Raw genomic sequence first — 24,952 nt, 5'->3', positions numbered from 1 at the left:
TTGTCAGGTATTGTGAAGGAGTATAGGATCGCTTACAGTTTTCGGTAAATCTATCCAAAATGACCTGTACAGGAGCTAATTTGTCAATAATTAAGCTGTCTATGCATCTAGTTCTTGAACACTGGTTGCTTTTGCAATAGATTTATTTTGATATGTAATGGATTTATCTTCAATTTTCATATTAGTAAAGCGCACTATATCTTCGATCATCTCATTATCGAAGAACAAGTTCCAACATTCTAAAGCACTTTTAGCATTTTTTGCAATTTGTTTAACACCAGGCAAATGAGTAATAATGTTTTCTGCTCTTGTTCGAACACGTCCACTTTCTGGTTGTTTATTTTACTTGGTTCCATCTCTTCCAAACCACTTCACCTTTTGATATTTTTTTTACCCGGGTTCTTGCTAGGCATTTGAACTTCCATTGTTATTATATCCTGCTCAGAATCGGTGCCGGAGTTGGGTTCACTTTCAGAAACCAAATCAATGTCATTTTCGCTTCCTGAAACTCCTGAAACCACTACGTCATCATCAGTTTATGTCTCAGCCCTTAGCGCTAGGAGCCTTTTCTATTCCTCCTCATAAGACATGATCAGTATTTCTGAAGAAAAAATCTAAGCAACTTTTTAGTATCATTTAACATAACTTAAATAAAAAAAATGTTACCACGTGACTAAAGTAACTTCTTTAAACTTACTTTATGATAAACACGAATACATATTTCGGGTTTAATACACCCTAGAGCATTTCAACGGCGTATGCTTTTATTCAGTGTCAACTGAATACTGAGCTGAGGCCCGGAAGATAGGACGGATACATATTTGGGAAGCTACAGCGAGGGACACGCGCATAGCTTTACATTTGGTTTCATTTTCAAAGAGTTTCCGCAACTGGGGTTTATTAAACCCCAAGTATGTAACGCCGGGTTAATAATTGGTCTAAATCTAGTTATTCTGTTTATGCATAGAACCTCCTTTGTACTTGAATCCTCGAAATACTTTGTTTAACTACATAATTGTTCTTTCAAGATTTTCATTGATTGTTCGTAACATTCTAGGTTCTTTTCTTTTTTTTTATTATCATAAAATACATCACAACTTCAAGTCAATAAAGTAGAAAACTGGTTGAATTAATGACGAATTGAGGCTAACTAATTATGTCGCTCTAAACAATTGAACTCAATTGAACAACGAAACGATATATCAAATATCTAGTCATGCACCTAGATAAGCACCTAATCTTGAGGAAACACATTTTTACCTAGCGCAAACATATGAACTTCAAACTAAGAGATTTATATTGGCTGATAGAGAGAAATCTCAATTTTCTATTAAGTAATGAGGTACTGATGCACAAAGCAATTCTCAAGCCCATTTGAACCTATGTATTCTACTGTGGCAATCAGCAACCAAATCCAATATTGAAATTATAGAACGATTCCAATCTAAAGTGCTAATAGCAACAATTGTTGTTGATGTATCACGGTTTTTTGCTATATTTTGTTATAACCATCGATCTTCAAGTGGAGATAAAAACTGATCCATAAGCTATCAGAATAATAACAAAGAGTTAATATTAGTGAGAGAGCATATGCAGACGATATTAAACTGATAGCAAAGAATGAAATAGAGAGTACATCGAGGTGTGGAACACAGCAGTAATAAACATGGGAATGGAAATAAACAAAGACAGAACAGAAGTAATGAAGATTGAGAATGAAGATATCATACAAAAAGTCCATACAAAAATACTGGAACAAGTTAAACGCTACCAATACCTACGAACAATAATAGATGAAAACTGAATACAAGGTGCAGAGAAATAACAGAATTGCAAAAACTGGTAATTTATAAATAAAAAAGAAATATCAAAGATACCAAACTAATAATATTCAGAATAATATACAGTCCAATTCTAAGATTTTGATGAGAATCTTGGATTTTAACAAAATGACAGAAAAGTGAAATTCGGGGATGATATAACTAAGAATATTAAAGGGGGCGACAAAAAAAGATAAAATGAAAAGTATAGATATAAGAAAAGATCCAAGACCTAAATTGGACTATTTAGAGGAAATACAATCACAATAGGCTTGTTTCCACTAAGAATAAATCGGATGGCTTTGAGTTTCTAAAGATTAATCATGATAAGTAGTGATTAAAAATCAACTTTTCTACAACAATAATAAGAGATTAATGATAGTTTTGGAAAATAAAATCGACAAAATGAAGCGTTTAATCACGTGACATACCACCAATATATAACACCAATAAGAAAAGCGGGACGTCACACCTCGCGAAACACTATGTTGTAGCTGTCATTTTCGAATAAAGTAACCAGGTTTTCAGCAATTATTGTTAAATTAATAAAGTTCGTTTTCAGTTTAATCTTGAAAGACAGCAATAAATTGCCATGGATTTAAGATTTACAAAGCAAACTGCAGTAATTTGCCCAAATTTACTCCGTTATGCTTGACAAATTTTTTGCAATGAACACCTACTTTTGTTCATCGGAAGTCCGCAGTGTTAAAACTTATATGAAAGTATTATGTGAAGAACAAACAAAGTCTTATTTAATTAGCAGTTACCAGTCAGAGAGTTGCATTTACCCACTGTCGTATGAAAATACTTAATTGATTTTGAGGTTAGCGAATACAAAGTTTCAATAACTTTAGCTTAATTAAGTAATAACATTTTATATGTTATGTGTGGTATATTATGGTATATATTGTACATTTATAAATACATACATCAAGTTTTGTTTGATACTTTATCTGAATACGAATTTGGTAAAATGCTTTTTATTTCTTTAAAATCGGATATAAATTTATAGATTAATTACACATTTAATTATTGTCCCCATTTTCTGATGTATTTTGGCAATCAATCACTCAAACAAAAAAGTGTAGAATGAAAATTTCATTCTGGTCTGATTCCGTGATACTCGATAATCTAAATTGGATATTTCCTAAAGAGAATAACTGGAAATTCAATTATGACTTGGAGTAAAATAGTGTTATGACCATGAAGTTTGTGGTTATTCAAAGTTTCCACAAAAGCAATTATGGTTTTTGTGTAATCAAAAGATGAACTTCTCAAATTTCTATTATTCATTATCTTATGTCATTCATCTTCGAAAGAATATTCATGGAGAACCTAACTTTCAGAAAAAAGTAGCATAGTAGAGAATGTGATTAAATTTTTTATTACATCTCTATCCGTGGTAAATATTAATATATATGGGCTGCTTTTTAAGATTTTACAAACAATAAAACGATGACCAACAAGTTCGAAATACTTGCCCTTAGAGCCTATACATTTTTATATACGCTACAACAAATTCTGGAAAAATATTTTCCAGCTTGAAACTGATATCGTAGATACATGGTTTTGAAGGTCTTCAACAGCTACTTAAGGTCATGAAAATCGCTGTCTTACAGTGAGGAACAAGAAAAAGTAATTAGATGTATCAAGTGTATACGGGCATGCAATATTTTTCTATCAAATATTAACTGTACCATATCATTCTCACATCTAATCGCTCATACAAAATCTATTGTATTGTAGTCTGCAATAACTTAAGAGACGCCCCTATCTGTCTGTAAGTCAGATACCGATTTTCTTTAGTCATTTTGTGAACAGCATCGATGTTTCTCAGAATGACAACTGATTTTGGCAGATTTTCTCTACATTCTCCACTGACGGAGGATTATAACGAAAAAATAGAAAACTAATTAAAAACAGCCTTCTTCAATGGTGTTGAATTATCAAAAGAGATTCTATGCATTTTTGTAGCGGTTTGTATTTTTGCACAAACTTGCTTTCGTGCGATGCTTTTCTATGACTTTTGACATGGATTAAGGCAAAAGAAGTATAACGATTAACTCGCTTCGACTTTTGATGATGAATCACCATCTCGAATCACCTTCTTTCGCTGGTTCGGCACGAATTCAGTCGTGGTCGTATGCCAGGAAAAATTACATATATTACATGAACATTTGGCTTTCAAAAATATTTGTTCACGTTAGATACCGCATAATTTGACAATTGCTCAAAAAAAAAACTCGTGTCGATTGGTGCACAGAAATGCTCAATTCGATCGTGGTAAAGAAAGACTGTAAGATCAAGACAAGCGACAAATCATGGATCTATGCATATGAATCCGAAACTGAACAAACATTGACTATATGGATCTTTTAAGACGAGTCAAGTAAACAAAAGTTTTTCTCGCACGAAGCACTTTGAAGCAAATGGCCGCTTGTTTTTTCGAAATAACTGGACATGTCGCCACCGTTCCATTAGAGCAACGTAGAACGGTAAATTTTGAATGATATACTAGAATTTTTTGCTAGAAGTGTTTGAAAAAATCATGAAAACCAATCGCAGATAAAGAATCATTGTCAGCCACGAGAATGTGAGCTCTCACACATTAGTTTAAACAAAAACGTTTTTAAACAGTGATAACATCGAATATATGAGTCATTTGCCATACAGTCCTTGTTTGACACCCATGATTCTCCCTTATTTACGCGAGGTCAACGTTTTTCTACACCCTAATAAACGGTTGACGCGTTCAAATCACATGTCTTGGAGGTACCTCAAACGAAATGGAAAAAATGCTTCGACAACTAGTTCAAAATCATGCAAAAATGTATACTTGAACTTAAGTAGCAATCCTTGTATGTAGCCCTGCACAGAATATTTTTAAACAAAAGAGAGATAACAAAACGTAAAACTTCAAAATACATCTTATATATCCGAAAGGCTTTTTTGTTCTGTCCTATCGTGGAATATTGTGTCAAATCGTTAGCAATATTAGCAAATTTTTGCGTTAGTCACATGATAATTGATGAGAAGGGTGGATATTGAAAGCGTCTTTGGAACGGTGAGTTTTATTTTAAAATCATCTGTTAACATGCTTTCCACGGACCCGTAATAGTTGAAACTCTTCACTAAACTCTCTAAAAATCAGTATCTGGTTTGACTGAAACATTTTCCACTGTTTCTGAATATTTCAATCTGATTTTGAGGTTTGAAGACGTCCTGAGCGCTCCTCGATTTTCTATACAGTTTTCATCGAAACTATGTGTTGTTTAATAAGAGACATCATCAATAGAATATGGTAACAGCAAGCAGGAATGGGTTAAAACTGTTTGTTACGTGAAATAGATACAACTTGAATAATTGCTGCTAAAAAAATTTGTTAATTGTAATTTTTCGATCTCTCCTCATATCTAAAGATCCCAACAATAAAGCTATTTCATTTGACAAAAATTATTTTTATAGGAAAACAGTTTATTGAGAATTAAATAGTTATATTCATTTATTTGAGAATGATTTTGTAAACGTTGATTATTGCATATTTTCTAGAAAAATCTGTACATAATTTTTTATTGTTAGAAAAAATAACACAAAAACCATAATTAAATTGAAAATGCGAGACTCACCTCTTCAATGAAAATACTCATAATGTTTATTCTTCGCAACAACAATTCTTTTTCGGGGAAAAGGAAAATCTTTTTAGTTATTTCTCCAATATTTGCCGGTGTACTTCTTGAGGTTTTGAAACTTTAGAAGTATCCTGGGACTTTAATAAAGACGAGAACACGAAAAGAGTGTAGATAAAGGTTGGAACAGGATGTAGAAAATACCAACAATTTTTATTATGTCGACATTTGCCTATCTAAATTCCCACTGAAGAATTATGTTTATTTTATACTAAACATACGTATCAAGGAAATAAAGTAACAAAAAGTTTCTTGAATTCCCGATTATAATATACTGAGTGACATAAAACACTCAGCTAATATAATTTTATTTCAAATATATTTCACGTACATGTTTATACATCCTATCAGCAGAACATTCCTATTTCTAATATCTTGGACGTGAATATTGAACAAACCAACTCAATCCGATATTGAATACAGTTTTTACAAATATTTATCATGCAGAATGCAAATAAGTAGTTTGAGAGAGCTCGAATTGGATACTCTTATCAAATATTGCACCAAGAATGCTGAAAGCGAAGGATCAGAAGAACAGGATGAGTGAGAACACTTTTGGGGTTTCATGTTCAAGGTTAAATTCAGTTTTCTTCAATAAATTCAAGAATTAAGTCAACTTAGAAATAACGCTAGCCAGACACACCTTGGACTCAAATTTATCTTCTACATTGACCCTATAAGTCCCCAGTTTTCTTCTGTATATTGCGTGTTCCGGGACTTCTCGGAATTGAGTAGTTACAAAAAATTTTCTCGTACGATCCTTTGTTTCTGAGTTATAGACATTTAAAGTTGCGAACTCAGATCTTATATTTAAGTATCTCCTATTTAAGTATATTCTCTAAATTATAAATTCGAATCTTATAATTCTTAATGGATGATTACTTATGTGTGTTTGGAGGAATAAATAATTCTAAACTACTCTCTAAACGCCAGAGGCGGCTCATGCCCGATTGTTCACAATCCGTAACTTTTACAAGGACAACCTGTACAATCTAAAGATATTAAAATGAATTTTTCAATCGATTTCTTAAAAAAAAGAATAAAAAAAGCTTTTCATACCAAGGAAACCATTCTCAATAAAAAGATATTCTGAAAAAAATTGTCATAAATTGTAATTATTTAGTAAAAATGCTTACAGGAAAGCATTAAAACACAATCAAACATTACTAATTGGACTGCATACTGTCGAACATCGTGTTACTTACATGAGGAAAAAAGTCTACAACTTATCAAATAAAAACAAAAAAAAACTATAATAAATGTTCGAAATGGGCCTTTCTACACACTTTCGGAATCTACGGTGAATATTTCTTTGAATTCTGAAGAGCATTCCAAGATTCAGCCTTATAGCCTCACAATAGAAGTTCATTCTATTGATCATTCCGTTTCTTTTGTTTCCCGAGGCTGCATATATCAAGCTTTTACTATATTCCTGAAAAAATTAATCCATTCTATCCAATTCAGGGGAACGTGGTGGCCATGTAAATGGACTCCTCCGACCAATCCACCTATTGAGAAAAATGTTATTAAGATGATTTTTTACATCGTTTGGAAAGTGGGAAGGGGCCACATGTTTAGAGGAATATCACACATCATGGGTGAATTTGAATTGTGAATTTGTACTGCCCGTAAATGTTAATTATGGGAATTAATGATCCCCTCGTGAGACCAGATTCATCAAAAAACAGTACTTTTACAAAAAATGTATTATCAACTAGTTGTTAATCTAGAAACCAACGAGCGTATGCGCCAGCCTTGCTCTTTACAATTACAATTTATGATAAGTTTTTTCTCTTTATCGCGAACGGTTTCCTTAGCATGTACAACGATCTAAAAATCTATATCTCCCAAACCATAAATGTTATCAAGTTGAGCAAACAGCATCTTTTGTTACAAAATTGATCAATAAATTCACATCTGCTATATTTAGATTGTACAGGTTGTCCCTGTAAAAGTTACGGATTGTTAACCGCTCCTGGTATTCAGATACTAGTGTAAAATAATTTATAATAATGTTCGAATGTGAAATTTAGAACTATACTTCAGTACAAGTTCTGGTTTCGCAGCTTTAAAGGTCTACAACTCAAAAACGAGTGATCGTATTTGAAAATTTTATAATGTCACAGCATTTTTCACGTCATTTATTCACTTCCAAATTTCTTGCATCAAGTCCGGGAACACTCTCAACGAAAGATAAAAGTGGAAATTGATCACCTGGTTATGAGTATGCCAAGCGGTGAGCGTCGAGCGATGCCACTTTTGCGATGTCATCGCGCGCGTTGTCCTGTTCAAATTGGTAAAGCGTCGTTTTAGTTATTTTCCAGCTTTCGAACCAAAAGGACGTAACGAATTTGGTATCCAAACGATTACTTATTACTTATAGAAAGTACACGACTGCGAAGGCTAATTTTAAAGAAAAGCAAAAAAATACGATCATGAACTTAATAGGAATAGACTTGCTTAAGGCGAATTCCATCACCTTTATCATGAACTTCGCGGTGATCCAATAAGATTTTTTCAGTTTTTAAGAATATCAGTGGAAATGTTTAATTACATTCTGGGAAAAATCAAGCTATATTAATAACTCACGATCAATAATCTCATTTTGCGACGTCATTTTATTAAAACTAGAACGTTGAGCGGTGGTTTTTTGCAATGTGAACACATTCATTTAAAGTCTATAACCAGAAAGATTTTTTAACACCGCTTGAGCGGCATTGCTCGACGTTAATTGCCAATGTGAACGCACACTTACAATTGCTAATTCTTGTATATACATTGTTTCAAGTTATATTATGTGAATCATTAAAATCATGTTAAAACTTTACAATCACAAAATATAATCTCCAACGTTCATGTTTAGCTCTTGTTTTAGATCAATTAAATATAATATCTTCTTTATTCATAAAGGAGATATAATATTTAATCTATCTATGTGCTTGAAATTAATTATTAGGAGAGAATTAACTTGTAAGGATGTTGCTTGAAATGTTCAAAGAAATATATCAAAGTTAATGAACACCATGAGAATTTGAATCATTCGAGAGAGAAATTTCGCTGAAGCTACTTTTATTATCACTTATTTCGGAAAATAATAACAAGTATATACCATCCAAGTTCATTCCTTACGCATTACTGTTATAGGCCGATCATTATTACTCATTATACACAAAATAAATTGTTGATATTCATAAAAAGTTTCTTAATTAAAATATCATTAACATAAATATGGAGTAAAGTATAATGTCGATGGATAGAGGTCACATTTTCACTTGAAGTACGATCTTTAAAATGACAGCTGTTACAAATGTACAGTGTCTTTGAAACAAAGAGAATAAGAAATTTAGTGAGTTAAGATATTATGGTTATACTCACCTCAAGAAAACTCAACCATCATTGACTGATATACGAAGTTTAAACGTTGTCGAACAAGCAACGATGATGCTCTACAATCAGAAGGCGGTTTTACCAGAAAACATAAAAAAAGTCCCGAACATCGTGATAATGAACCGTAAAGTGAAATTGGAAGAGTTAGTAGACATCACGACAAGGGCGTCGCCAGCTTATGACTAAAGGGGGGCAATGGGGCAATATTATGGAGGTTAAGAAATATGAACGCCTGGTACATTTGGAGCATGAAGCGTTACACTTTGGAAGTCTTTGCATCGTTGATGATTGTAATAAGAACAGTTCTTCTCCTTCTATCTTTTCTATAGGCAAATCTGCCTGTTTCTTATCTTCTGAATCAATGTATAAAACTTCACAAGCCCTCGACTGCACAATAACTAAATCAAACTTTTAAACACAGTAATAATTATTCATTTTAACAAAAAAAATATTTAATTAAAGCATAACCTGCGGATATTTTTTGCAAAACTTTCATCCACTTATAGCTTCTTTTCAAATAGGTGTCGCTTTTCTTTATAATGCAACAAACGGCTGGTATGGCAGAAAAAGAAAATAGCATGTATATGCAGAAGAAACAAATTATCTTTCGACAAAACTGTGGTCGAAGTCATTGAACTACAAATCGCTACTGCACTCACAATATTCTTCAGATCTGAACCTCTAGGTCTGCTGGGTATTTTCGAATCTGAAATTGTGCTCTAAAGGAAAGGAATATTAATTTGATGAGGGAGTTATTGCTAGAATATAATCCTTTTCTAAAAATAAAGTTAAATGGTTGTTTGAAAATTGCAGAGAAAACGATGTACTGATTATATCCCAATATCTTGATGGATAAAGTAAAATATGCATACGACACTTTTTTGTCTACTGAATTGAGACATTTTTTATGTGTTTAATATAAACTTTTCGTGAAAAATTTTGTTGAAATTAAAACTGCTTCCAAGGAACGATATATGAAGCATGTCTTTAGGTTTGTACTAAGCCTAGATCCTAGAAAAGTATACTTAAGAATTATTTATGAAGTGATGGTCGTATTTATTGATCCTGTATATTAGTTGCTCAGAAGCAGAGTGGCCCAACTAAAGATTTTTCGTATTTGCGTTAGGACCAACAATAAGTACTATGCTGCGTATATTTTTATTCCACAGTGACCCAAACAACCTTTCTCCACTAGCTACTAGATGGCACAGCAAACACACTTAGGCCGCATCGGGATTTTAATACTCTTTGATAGGGAAACATGGCCAGTTATTTTATTTTCAGAAACGTTATCGTATCTACGTCCTACTACTAATTTTCGAGTGTTTTTCATTATATATAGACAGTTGCAGATTTATGTAACGCTAAGTAGATAAGTATTCTATAAAAAAAAATGTTTCGTAGTATTTTATTAAGGGTTTGAATTGAAAGTATTCATCTTCAAAAATTTGACCCAAAATTCATTTTATGAAGAAAGTACGAGAGTCATATTACTATTCGAAACAATGTGGCCAGTCTGTCAAAATGCTCCATATTCCTAAAAACGTCGATTGAATATGATATAATTGCTCAATTCATTAATTTGAGTTATTTCTTTCAGCTTCAAAATGTCATTTTCTGATCGACTGGCGTAGCATATTATAAGCGACAGCTGCGCTTATGTATCGTTCAATTTGACTTATACTGATCACACTGTTTACACCAACATTAACAATTACACTGTCTGACGCGCGTTACGATAACTTGGTTGTCAGTCAGTGTAAACACGAGTGTTGGTGTAGTGGTGGTGTAAACAGTGTATTCATTATTGTATTAACGTTTCTAAAAAAAGAACAGAGCTCTCACAGATGAAAACCGAGGCCTTTCAGTTAAATATTCTTTATCCAACTGAAAGACCTGTGGAAAAATTGAAACATAAGGATCTTCAAAGTCTTCTCCCATATATTCCGGCAGTTTGCCACGATTTATACACCAGTTTAAAAACCAATGAACAAGCAGAAGATGAATTGGACCAGAAGCAGAATAAGGGCCCAAGTGGACTGACTTTGTTTTTTTTTAAATCTTTCTATTTGGCAGAGTGGCCCAACTAACTTTTTGTTTTAAAATAAACTTTTTTTGCATTTTTTTATGGTCACACTTGAGTATGATGTATGTACCTCTAACCAAATGTTTTCTTATGAATAAAATGATATTATAAAAAAGAAAAACTGACTTTTTGATTTGCATACATCTACAAGCACCAATTTTGCAGTTAACACACTGTGAGTAACTAATATTTTCATTATTTTCTGTGAATAGTCAGTTTAATTTCAATTTACTAGTGTAACTTTGAGTAGAAAGTTGCGATTAGTCATGATATACTCAACGTATTAGAATCTAAATCGAATAGTATAAAAATTAGAGTGAGGATTCGACAAAACTGAAAATGTTGAAGCAATAATTCATTAAATACGACTGAAAAATATCTTTGTGCGATAATGATAATGAAATCACGATTATTCATATGAATATTTCCAGTTAGTGTTAACTGTTTTTTGTATTTATATCAGTAAAACATAAAGTGATATAAAAATGAATGTTAGTTGAAGGAACTTAGTGATCGAAAAATTCAGTTCAAAATAATTCTTCGAGAACTGAATAAATTCAATTTAGCTAGGTGTGTTGACGACATTGACATGGAATACTTCTTCACAAGTCCTCCAAATGATTTTGGTCCAAATTTTCACACTCACACACGTTCAATAGGGTTTAAGTCCGAGTTGGTTTAATTTGAGGTTTAAGCATGCGGGACAGTCTGAAACTACAATATTTATTCCTTGAAGGTCTTGGTGTACTCTTCTAACGATACGAGAACTTGCGTTATCATGCATAAACACAAAATAATTGCCTATAAAGAGGGATAAGGAAGAGCATGTAGCTCTAGAATCTGTGTAATGTATTTTAGAGCAGTTAATGATCCTCTATCTTCTTCTTCCAGTACCTGCTTCATTCTAATGAAGGCTGGCAATCATCCTTTGCAATTCCTCACGATCTTCTTTGATCTGAAGTATATACACGAAATCTCGTCTACGAAAAGTATATTATCCCAATCTTAAATAATCCGTTTAGTTTGTTCTCGTGCAAATCTTAACCTCCCTGTACGGTGTTATCTGATTAGGTCAACTACACTGGTTCCAAATCCAACGTTTCATAAAACATTTCTCACGGTTTGTGAAATTGATCTCACATAGTTTAGTTAGCTTTAGCTAACTCTTGTTGAAGTTGTCTTGCCGTTACATATCTTCTTCGTAAGGCTTGCAAAAATCTATTGTCTGCAGGTGTTGCCAACAGGTGACCCTGCACTGAATGCATAGATGCGTGGCTCGTATTTTTCGTAATGTTTCCTCTTCCTCTTTGGCAAAAGCAACCTGCTCTCTTCCATGAAATAAATTTACGGCTATCGTTTAGTTTCCGACAATGCCAGTAGATTAGCATGTGAAGTACCACTGTAGTTGAAAGGATGATAGTATGAGTCGAGATCTCTACCTGCAAAAAAATATGAGACAAGGGTGTGTTCCATCACTTACACTATTCAACATCTATCATATCCCCAGATTTCTCGATATCTCGATACTAGCCGAGATACAATTGACTGATTATTTTCCAGTGTATTGGCAACGTATTTCTTAGATTGACCGTCCTCAATAACAGCAATTATGCTAACAATTATATTGTCAATATTAATTCAAAAATGCCATACTGCAACAGAAACTGTGCTGAAAAAATTGCAAATAACATTTCTTTGGAATTTTTTTCTAAAAATTGAATTGAGTGGTATTTATTCCGCCTCATTTTTGTATTCTTGTTAGTTTTTAGTAGTGTAACAATAATAAAAATTAACTAACGCTGATTTCATAAGCAATGTTGCCATGTGTGTACAAATAATCTACCTTCTCAATCTAATCAAAATAGTTATTGTATGATAGACATATTTGTAAATATTTTTAAAGATATTATTTTGATCATTTTGATTTTCGATTAAAATTTTATAAAAATTGAATAGTTTTATATTTTCTGCTTCTAACGCAACTGTAATCATTTTCTTCAAAACTACGTTTAGCCATTGTCGAACTACTTGTTTTAATACCGATCTTTTTCGATTGTAATTTACTCGAAGGGTGAATTGAGAATCTAGTACAATAATTGAATTTATTATTATTTATCTACTGAAATTAACAGATAAGATAAGATAAGAAATTAAGATAAATTGGAATTGAATTGGTGAGCGTTTTGACATCAATATTTTCTTAATCTGTAATTTATTTAATACTGTGAATTATCAGTCTGAATATTTCGATAAGACCTGGCCTAATAAATACTTTCACCCATCACGATGTTATCTCTTAAACATTTCTCTTAAATATTCTTGACGTATTACTAAGATTAAACTGGAAAGGCCAATCGTATCACCTCACGAATCACGAAACTTATGAAGCATAAATCCAAATTATGGGCCGCAAATTTTCAAGGAATGGGCAAGAAGAGAAAAGGGGGGGGCCGCACAAGGACCAAGCTCATGATTTCAGTCGCATCGAACTTTCATGTAAATTTTGCCGAACTTTCTTGAAAATACATTTTCATTGAATTATGTTACCGTATATTATACGGCGAAGGTTTATTTCAAAGAAAATTTAATTTAATGGTAGAGGGTAAAGAGCTGGCGTAGATTTGTGATTATGGAAATAATCGGTGGGTTTTCATAAATCTGCTTACACAGAATTTTAGCATAGTGTTACTTTTTCTACTTACAACGTATTTTTAATTATGTTAAAACATTCCTAAATACAATTTTTCTTCTTCTATGACCAATTGATTCGAATTATTTCGCAACTGTTTTCTAAAAACTATCATCTATCCAAAAAAACTTTCCGAAAAACTTTTTCCGATTTTTTTCATTTATATTTTGAGTGAATATGAATAACAAATTCACCTCTTATGTGATACTGAACATGGAGGAGAATAAGCTGGAAAGAAGTAGTCAAAACATACGAGGATGTTTTGATATCTAGTTAGCCTAGAACAGTTCCATGCATAAACAAAATATTGCGTTACCATAGCAACGAACAATAATTTTTTAGAAGTGTCAGTGTAAAGTTTGACGTCAAAATAGTGAACCAAAGTTACTCAATAAATTAAAAGAAAAAAGATGTTCACCGAAAATGTGAAAATCGAAAAATTGGAGTATCGAGCCATCGTCAAGTACCTGTATTTAAAAGGGTTAAGAGGTGAGCAGATTTACAAAGATATGCTTATTTCCCTTGGTGATCAATGTCCTTCGTATGCGACCGTGAAAAAGTGGACTGCAGGCTTTAAAAGAGGTAAATTTTTCATTGAAGATGATGACCGATCGGGAAGGCCAGTTTCTGTGTCAGTCCCCGAAAATATCTATGCAGTTCATAATATGATTTAATCAGACCGTCGAATTGGGCTAAAACGGAAACTAGAACCCTAGCAAAACAACAGAGCTATAATGTAAGAATGGAAAAATTTTAGAAAAAGCTGGAAGTGAAATAATACCAAAAAAAAGAACGAATGATTCGACTCGAAGTGTAAAGAAGAAATTCAAAAGAGAAATAAAACGAGCCTAGAAGTAACTGATGCAGATAAAAAAGAAAAACAGTAAAAAAAGTTTGAAAAAATAACAAAGATGCCGCTTAATGCAAAAACCGAAAAGCAATAAAGAACAGAATATAGCACATAGAAGAAAACTTTGTAAATAAAGAAATGAGGAATTTCTTTGAAGAAAAATCGAAATACACGATCAGACCATGTATATGAAAAATTAGAATGAGGAAATAATAAGGTCGATAAAAACAAAAGTACTTCAGATATTGTTTTAATTATTTCTTTAGGCGATTTCGGAAGTTCGTCTCCACTCTTCGCAGCATATCAATGGGTAAGTTGGCAATGGCATCACGAATGTTGTTCTTCAGGTGCCATGAAACCAAATCTGGAGAGCGTCCGGCCATGGGAGATCACCTTTGAGAGAGATGAGGTGGCAGGAGAAATGTCGCAACAAATCCATTAGGCCTCGTGCTGTGTATGCTGTGGCTCTATCTTGCTGAAACCACACGTCCCTAACGTTCATTAGTTCGGGGCTTGGAAGAAAAAATTCCTCGATCATGTTATTGTAACGAGCTACATTCACGGTAAGTACACGTTCGTTTTCTTCGAAAAAATGACCAATTATTCCCATTACCGATATCGCACACCAGACAGTAACTTTCACCACTCCGATAACGCATGTTTTGTTTGTTTATGCAGCCCGAGCCTCGTTACTGAAAAAAACGACCGCATCTTGAGGCAGGTTTTCAAGCAGCACTTCATATGCGTTTTGACGGGCAACAAAATCGCGTTCAGTCAATTCTTGCACAAGAGCCAATTTATAGGGATGAAAATGAAGGTCTTCATGGAGAATTTGCCAAACAGTGGTGTCAGAAATTCCCAGAGCAGCTGCATGTTTGCGAGTAGACCACCGAGGAGAACGCAGAATTGACTGCCTCACTCTTTCGACATTTTCCGGAGTTCCAGAAATTATAGAGATATCGCGCTACTAGATACAGTCTATGAAATAATGACTAAGACCATAGAAAGACGGTTGAGAGAATATGGAGAAAATTTCTTCTTAGAACTACTAACTCGGGTTCAGATCTGAAGGATCAGTCACAGATCATATTTTCACTCTGAGGGAAATGCAATGAGTTAGGGAAGGAGCGGCCAATTTACTCAGTTTACATAAGCTGCCAAACAAACAAAAATGATTTGTACAGCATTATGATAGATCTTAATGTTATAAATAAAGCTAATAAATATCACCAAAATAATAGTCCAACATACAGAAACTAAGATAAAGACAAACCAAGGAATACCAAAATGTTTCCAGACCAACACAGGATTGAAAGAGGAAGATCCACTAGTGATGATCTTGGAACAAGCTCAACGTTATGAATATCTTGGCGTGAAGACCAACAGTGACGAGGGAGGAACAAGAAGGAACAAGAAAAAAAGGAAGACCAAAGAAACATAGTACACCGAGGTGATGACCTAAGATCTAAGAGAGCAAAAGTGATGACTGGAAAACGATAAGAAGAAATAGGAAAGAGTGGAAGGGGATCCCTTCTAAACTATGGGCCTTAAAGTCCTGCGTGTAACACCCAGTATATGTAATGCTGAAAAAATTTCGGTTACTATAGCCATGCTTTTATCTTCAATCAAATTTGAGAAAAATAAAACTAACAAATTTGAGACATCATCTCTATCAAATTTTTCTACTTACATCGACCACAGTTATTGATATTTTTTACGTATGATTGTTCTAACGGGGCCGTGAGAAGTTTTTATTGATCTTCATATCATGATCTCAGTAAAACATTACATCATAACTTAATCTTGTCAACTATTTGGAAATTATATTGGCAATTACTAGAGGATCTCTACCAGACGTAATTCAATAACAGTATAACCCATAGTTATGACCCTCGATAAGGATCCCGTTTAGTTTCAGCAACAATGATTTGATACCAGACTTGCTTTAGGTCTATTAAGTCACTAGTCGCTATTATATCAAATGGCAAAGGGACATTTGGACGTAATTATAGTCAGCTTTGATGGAAATTGTAAGGTTTCTGATAATTATTTTCCTATTACTATTCTACGAGGATGTCCAAAAGAAATTTAGAATGTATATTAATTACTTTTGACCTCACTTTATTTTTGTTAAGAATAAATAGAATCAATTTCAAAATAGAATTAGTTCTGACTAAATGTAGTTTTTTTATCTGAAATTATTCCAAAATGAGGAAAGCAGAACGACCAATATTGTGTAAAAGTTATTTGAAGAAATCTACATATAAAATTGAAACAATTAGTTTCTGAGTGAAGTATGATACTATGGAACATTATTTCAAAGAAAAATATATCCTCTCGGTATTTAGATATTTCTTAGGCATCTGATAAATTTTAGCATACGGGAATGCGTTATGAGTAGAAAAGAAAGCTGAATCACTCTAGATTTTTGATGTTTCACCAAGATGCAAATTCTGTGTTCATTCACCAAAGCATCCACCTTCGCAGTTGATTACAGATGAATACGTATCACACCAATTTTCAAATACAAGACATTGTAGTGAAGTTTGTTTATAGAAAAAATCTACTCAGTTCACTCATTTCAACAAGAACAGTTAATTGGACAGATTCTGATACCTATAATGACGCTTAATCAGTCTCTAATTCTTCAATAGCTTCGCCATTATTAAAGTATGCCTTTGCTGTTCACCATACGATGTAGAGAGTGATGATATGAAATATCTTATTTTCTATATTTATCCGCCATCAATATATATCCCTTCTCTATCTCTACATCTTCCATTGTTCGAAGTAGTGCAGGAAGTCCTTTCTGTCAATTCCTCCTGGCCACTTTTACTTGAATAGCTTCTACAGAATCAAATCTCTGTTTCTTTAATGCACATTTGACCTTAGGAAAGAGATAGAAGTCCCACAGTGTAAGATCCGAACAATAAGGGGGTTGGTATACCACTGGCATATTGTACTTGGAGGGACACCTCTTGAAGGGCAATGCAGAATGATACACCACTTTTCATGTGAAATTTGCAACACATACAAGGATGTATTGATATCTAGTTAGCCTAGAACAGTTCCATGCATAAATAAGATATTGCGTTACCATAGCAACGAACAATAACTTATTAAAAGTGTCAGTCTAAAGTTTGACGTCAAAAAAGTAGACTAGAGTTACGCAATAAATTCAAAGAAAAAAGATGTCTACCGAAAATGTGAAAATCGAAAAATTGGAGTATCGATCCATCATCAAGTACCTGCATTTAAAAGGGTTAAAAGGTAAGCAGATTTACGAAGATTTGCTTAATACCCTTGGTGATCAATGTCCTTCGTATGCGACCGTGAAAAATTGGACTGCAAGCTTCAAAAGAGGTGAATTTTCCTTTGAAGATGATGACCGATCGGGAAGGCCAGTTTCTGTGTCAGTCCCCAAAAATATCGGTGCAGTTCATGACATGATTGTATCAGACCGTCGAATTGTGCTAAAACGGATGTCTGAAGCATTGAATATTTCATACGATCGCGTCGTTAATCATATAGTTCACGTCAATTTGGACATCAGAAAAATTGTTGCAAAATGAATCCCCAAATGTTTGAATGTTGATCCATACTTCTTAAACCGAATTGTTACTATGGATGGAATGGCGACACTCTTGTTCTCCAAGAACTCCAAGAAGATTCGTGTCCAAAAATCTGCTGGAAAAGTTCTTACTTCAGTTTTTTGGGATTGCCATGGAGTAATCATGATTGATTTTTTGGATAAGGGTAGAACAATATTAGGAGATTACTATTCGACATTATGAACCACTCTACGGGAAAAAATTAAAGAGAAAAGGCGCGGAAAGCTATCCAAAGGTGTTTTGTTTTTGCAGAACAACGCCGCTGCATACAAATCTCATGTTGCCATGCAAAAATTTCGTGATTTAGGGTTTGAATTACTAGAACACCCCCCTTATTCATCAGATTTGGCTCCGTCCGACTATCATCTCTTTTCTCAACTGAAAAAAAGTTTGAAAGGTTGTAACTTTTCTTCCAACGAGAAGGTAATAAAAGCTGTGGAGGTCTGGTTTGCAGAGCAAGAAGAAACATTTTTTTTAAAGGTCTAGAGACGTTGCAGGTTCGCTGTATTGAATGTATCCAATTAAGGGGAAGAATATGTTGAGGAATAATATATTTTGACATGGAAATTTTGTTTGGTTCTATAGTAGGCTAAAAATTTTGCAATATATCCTGGTATTGTTTGTCAATTCTTTCAGATTCAGCAATCGCATAAATACTTAGCCGACGATCAGAACGAATTTTGGATATTTTCGGCCCTATACAAACGAATGAACCCGGCTACACTGGTTTGTCTACAGACACGGTAGACATCGCATCCAAAAGAATGGGCTTCAGGCTAAACAGCTGACAATCGCTAACCTTTAGCGTATGCGTACTTATTCTGTAGCAGCGCTAGTCTCTTTACTTAGTAGCCAAACCTCGTATACTAAACTTTGTCTGCTTTTTTTACTTATTACTGATTAAACAAGTAGAAGAGGCAAACGGCATTTCAGCCTTGTTGTAGCATTAGGTAAAATAGGAAAAAAAACATGAAAAAGATTGAATAAAATGGAGAGGTTTCTTGAATTTTGCTGTTTGACTGTTTACTTTGAAACAGTAAAGTAAGCATCTGCTTCATCATCATTCATGTTTAAATATTTGTGATTCACAAATCAAATGTAGTTTTTGATTAAATTGAAAAATATTTGTCAATTTGTTTAAGGTACAGGTTCAAATAACCAAATTCTGCAGGTGTTTTTATCCTAGATGCTACACACCGTATAATTATCATATCTTTCACGTTTTATTTGTTCCTCTTGAGGAGGACATTTCCATGACTTCTATTTTTTCTTCATGTTCTCCACGTTTTCGATCCAAACACCAACCTATTCCTAATTATTCTCAGTTTTCGTTGTCGTAATTTAGTTATTGTTCTTGCTCTGTTCATTCTACATTATATTTCTGTCTCTTCTTTGTCAAAAAAATTTTATTTATAGTGTTCTAGATATTTATAGTTCTTACATCTCGCTATAATTCCGTTGGTTTCTAGTACTGTGTCTTTTCTACGTCCATCTGCAGTTTCCATTTCACGTATGATCCTATTAGTTGTAAAACCTTTCTTCTGGGGTACGTGTGGTGCGACTCAATTTGAGCGAACCTTCTAGCTACAAAAGAGAGCTGTCAGATATTTACTCAGACTGAACAGCAGGGTTCACTGCAGAGATTGCTCTTTCTTCTCTATTCATCTTTGAATCCGTTTACCTGCACGTTTCTCCAATTTCAGAAAGATCGTTGCAGTTAGGAACGTGGAGCACGACTTTTACCTAACTACTCCACGTTCAGAATTAAGGGCTCAATATTTTACAATACAAAAAAATGCACAATCACTTGCATATTGAACTCAAATCGATATCAGCTTTTCCCGCATTCCGCAATAATTTGAGGACATATTTACTGGAAAATGTCTTCCGGGCATGCTGCATAAAAGTTTCATTTCACTATAGACTTACCTATTACTATTACCTATAATTTTGATACACATTGTGGTTTTCTTCTGTATATTAAAATTTTATTTTATTTGTATCTTAATGTAGTTATTTTTGAGTACGTTTTTTTAGTTTTTACAAGCTTCTGTCTTGATTTTTCTTTATGTAGGTTAATTTATAAGTTGTTAGGTGCATCACAATGAACTTCAATTTTTTATTATGACCAATTCCACGTTATTTCGTTATGAATTACAACTTAACAATTATCAAAATTTCCGCGATCAGGTAGGAACGAGACAATAACAAAAAGAGAATGAAACTACGAGAGATGGGCTTTTGGTGTAGAAATAATATTCATTACGATTGAAGCGAACATTTCATTCCATTAATTTTATTTCAAACGCGAGTTGAATTTCAAATTTTTGATAAATTTCACAATATATATTTAATTTGTACAGAATTTGTTCGAATTTGATAAAATTATAGTTAATATTTAAAAAATATATACGAAATATACCCAGAAACGTGGGTATATTTTGTATCAGTAGTGGTAATATTAGAATGCCAAAATAATAAGAAATAAAATTCTACATAGACATTTCAAGAATTAGACAGTCTGAATTTGAAAGGCTCAGTTTTCTAAATCCTGGAAGCATGAAAATATGATTTAAATCAGAATTATGCACTCACTGTGATATGTAAAACTTTACAAAGATTGTTTTAAAAATTTTAAATATGGGTAAAGAGAAGAATCATGTCGAAATGAAATAAGTAATTATTTAAAAGTACCGATGGGCTTACATTAAATATGTTTTCGAGTCTGCCGGAATGCACAATAAATCACCTTTTCAAAATTGCCTTAAGGTGGCAATTAAAGATAAAGATCAAGCATCGAATTATCGCCCAATTGCACTCCTTCCCAAGTTATCTAAGATCATGGAAATATTGGTCAAAAAGAGGCTTCTAACATTTCTGTTTGAATATAAAATATTCGGTTCTTAAGTAAAAAATGCAAAAATGGTGCTATATTTTCCTTAATAAATAATGTTTACTCCAACCTGAATAACCATCAATCTACTACATCAATTTTCCGTGATTTTTGTTAGGCTTCCAATTTCAAATAACAAATTGCAGTACTAAGGTTTCAGGGAAACACCTCTCGCAAGTTGTACCAACAGAAGTCAGCTTTTAATAACGATGTCTTCTTAGAAGCCAATAGAGTGTGGAGTGCCCCAAGGCTCTGTACTAGGCCTTAGGTGAAATTTGTCAAAATTCAGAATATTGACTCTTCCTTCCTGCCCAAATTCATAATTGATTCCGTTTATCTAATCTGTAAGCACGCTTTTCCTATTTTAGAAAGTTCATTGTACACTCTCCTCATCTACTAGCTACACGTCCAGAATTAATTCAGGCTCAATACTGTACAATTCAATAAAATGCACTGTCATTTGCCAAATCATTTATATGTTTTCCCGATTTTTTAACAATAACTCTATTCTCTATTGAAAACGAACCAGTATAGGATGTGTATGAATTACTACTAGCACCCTCTCCACAGATAACACGAAAATGAATTTTGTCAAAATATACTGCAAAGATTGGAAAAACACCCCTTTAATTAAAAAGTGAAAAATAGGAGCACATAAGAGCAGGGCAGGGCTCTTCGCATAGAATTTTGAAAGTTACGAAACAGATCTTTGGATTAGTTGTGATGGACTCATTTCATGGCCATCAAGTAGACAATCTATTTTGCTACTATTCGTGAAAATGACAATAATAAAAATATTGAAATATGAATTAAATAAAAACCATAATATAGGGGCTGTCAAATAAGTAATATCGGTTTCCACATTTGAGAATTCCTATGTATTTAAACATATCGTAACTTGCTTTATTTTCTTCTAAACATTTTCTCTATTGGATTTCGTGTATGGTTAAGACATTAATGGAAACAAAATGTTGAGAGTTGATGTTTGGAAATCGTTCGCGCTCTGGTTCGTCTAACTGCGTGAGATATTGAGGTTACAATAGAGGTAGTAGAAAACCAACTTATTACCAGCGGTCTCCGATCAAAGGACTCCCTTGGACCTATCTTCTAAATATTGAAGCAAAACGAAGGGGAAAGGTGTGTAAACAGTTCCTTGCCCCGCGGAGACGTCTTAAAGACCTTACTGAACGTTGAGTTAACACAATAGAATACGATCATTAGAAACGGACATTCTTTATAATTTTGTGGAACGATTTTAATAGAATTCCATGCAATTTTTGCGAGAAGTATTTTTATTAATCTCCATTCGTAACAAAGTTTAGTGGCGATCAATTTATAGTGAAAATTTCAGTATACTTAACCGGGAAAATGCAAGAATGAACTGAGTAAGTTTTCAGGAACAGCGTATTTATGAAAAAATTCCTCTAGGCATCATTGTTTAGTATTATCTCTCTAATTAATGGAAATTTAAGACAACAGAATTCCGACCTCTTAATTGAATTTAAAGTTTCTGAGAAGAAACTTTCTCTTGTTATTTGGTAACGTTGACTGTTAGACGTCTATTTACACAACTTCCCGTATAACGTTAAGAGAAATGTTTCCTTGAAACATACCTATAAAGTTCCAATTGCATTGTCATCATATTCTGTTCTCACCATTATTAAAGTTACATTTCAGTTTAAGTTATGCACGCATATTTCCTCAACAAAGCCAGATTTCCGCAACGAAAACCCCGTTTTCCTTGTCACACTGTACGGCTTCCGTTGCCGCTATTGTTTATTAGAACGAGTATTCAACAGAGAAGTCGTTATTGACCGCAATTGAACAGCAATCGATTATAATTATTATTTGTTTCTATATGTTCTTGATTTTAGATCTCTTCTGTTTCAAAGTTCCAAAATTAGTTTTTACAATAATTTTTAAAAGATAGATGAAAATTGACTAATCGACTACTTTTAAGTCTTTATCAAAATATCATATTGACACTGACAATTTGCGCATTTACATTGATCAATAGATCACCTTCATCATGAATATAATAATAAGAATAAAATCAAAATAGAAGTTTGTTCTAATGAGAAAAATCAATTTGTCCTTTCAATTTAAGTAAAATTTATAGCTCTATTTTGTAATTTCTAATAAAATAACAAATAATTTAATTGATTACTACTACATAATTGAGATATAAGGACTAAGGTAAAATTAATTTTTCTTATTGGAACATTTTCTATTTTGATTTTATTCTTATTTTGCTACTCATGATGTATGTGATCTATTGATTAATATAAATGCGCAAATTGTCAGTGTCAATATGATATTTTGATTAATTAAAATTATTAAAAGAACTAACAGAAGGGACCTAAAATCAAAAACATTTAGAACATATCAAAAGGTCTAAGATATAAGAGGTTTTATTTATCCAAATGGTAATAATCTTTTTTTCTGATTTCAAAAATTCACTGCAATGTACTAAAAATAACTCTTATCAATAGAACAATGCTGTTCAAAGGTTTTTTGATTTTTATTCAGGAATTTCTTCGTTTAAAATATGATTACGTGATGAAATTTTTCAAAATCCGGTTTGAAATTCGTCTGCCTTAATAGCGCAAAACATCATCTTTATACTTCTCATCAATAACTCCAATACCAATGAGAAAGATCCCGGCTCTTTAAAAATAATATAAACCAATACAATATTGTCTCAGCCGGAATATCGATTGGCCAATATCCACAATTATTTCTACCCATATTTGTTAGGATTATAAAGGATAAGTTGGGAATGCTATTAGCTGTACATAAGGATTTCTCAATTAAAGCCACTCCGAGTGGGTTTTTAGGGAATTCAGGATAATATAATTCTGTTTAAGGATTGGATTTAACAAGTCAGTGGCTATCATATTTGATATTTATGAAGTGGTTTTAACTTAATTGCTGTTAATTATGGGTATTTTCGTTGAGTCTGTGATTAATGAACGAAGTTATGATGAGAGATATATAGCATACGAGACTGATTGTTCTAATAATATTTTTGTTCAATTCATTCTACCCTTGGTCGGAATATGATTACATTATATTTTTATGAATAAAGTGAGGAGATTGTGGAGAGACAAACATACTGTATAGCAAGCCACGATGTCACGATGATAAGCGGCACTTTTCATGTCGCTAAATTCTCGATCCATTTGAACCAACAAGATTTTTAAGATCGAAAGACGTCCCAACCTATACACGTACTACCACCATAGCAGATTTTTGAGCAAAATTATGGTGTATGGTTACGTTGAAGAATACCGCTGTATGTTTGCCAACTCCAGTGATCAATGTAAAAAGACTTACACAAATCGGAAATACGGTCAAGTTCAATACGTATGAATATGCTAGATCCAGCTATTAACTATTTACATTACCCCTATTACTTTTATATCACTAATAACTCTCCCTCTATATATTTTTTCATCCATGACGTCTATTTGTTTTGTTGTTGTTTTCTTGTGTAAATTCCTAAATATACAATAGCTAACTTTTAATTATTTAAAAATATCACGAATATAAGTTTGGTTTCTATCAACCCTGTCCTCGCATCAGTCCATACTGTTCTTTTCGACCTTCGGGGTTAATAACCACCACAAAGTGATTGTTTAAGAATCATATTTTACAAAAAAATGAGCGCTATCATATAAAAGATAACAAATAATTTCAAATGGTTTGATTTTGCATATTTTCAAAGCGATTGTTACTAGCGTTTTCTTTATTTTCGCAATTATGTATTTCCAATTTTTTAAGTAATTCAATATTGTATCAATATTGAGAGCTGTAGCTGAGCCGATAAAAGAAACTCTTTTTGACGTGAAAGCAGTTTTTTGACGTCCTAATCTGAATAGAAAACATTGTATGCGGTTGGTAGGGGAATAAGAAATAAACTATTGAACG

Source organism: Diorhabda sublineata, chromosome X (genome assembly GCF_026230105.1).
Source record: "Diorhabda sublineata isolate icDioSubl1.1 chromosome X, icDioSubl1.1, whole genome shotgun sequence".
NCBI lineage: Eukaryota > Metazoa > Arthropoda > Insecta > Coleoptera > Chrysomelidae > Diorhabda > Diorhabda sublineata.
Note: the sequence above shows the minus strand (reverse complement) of the source record.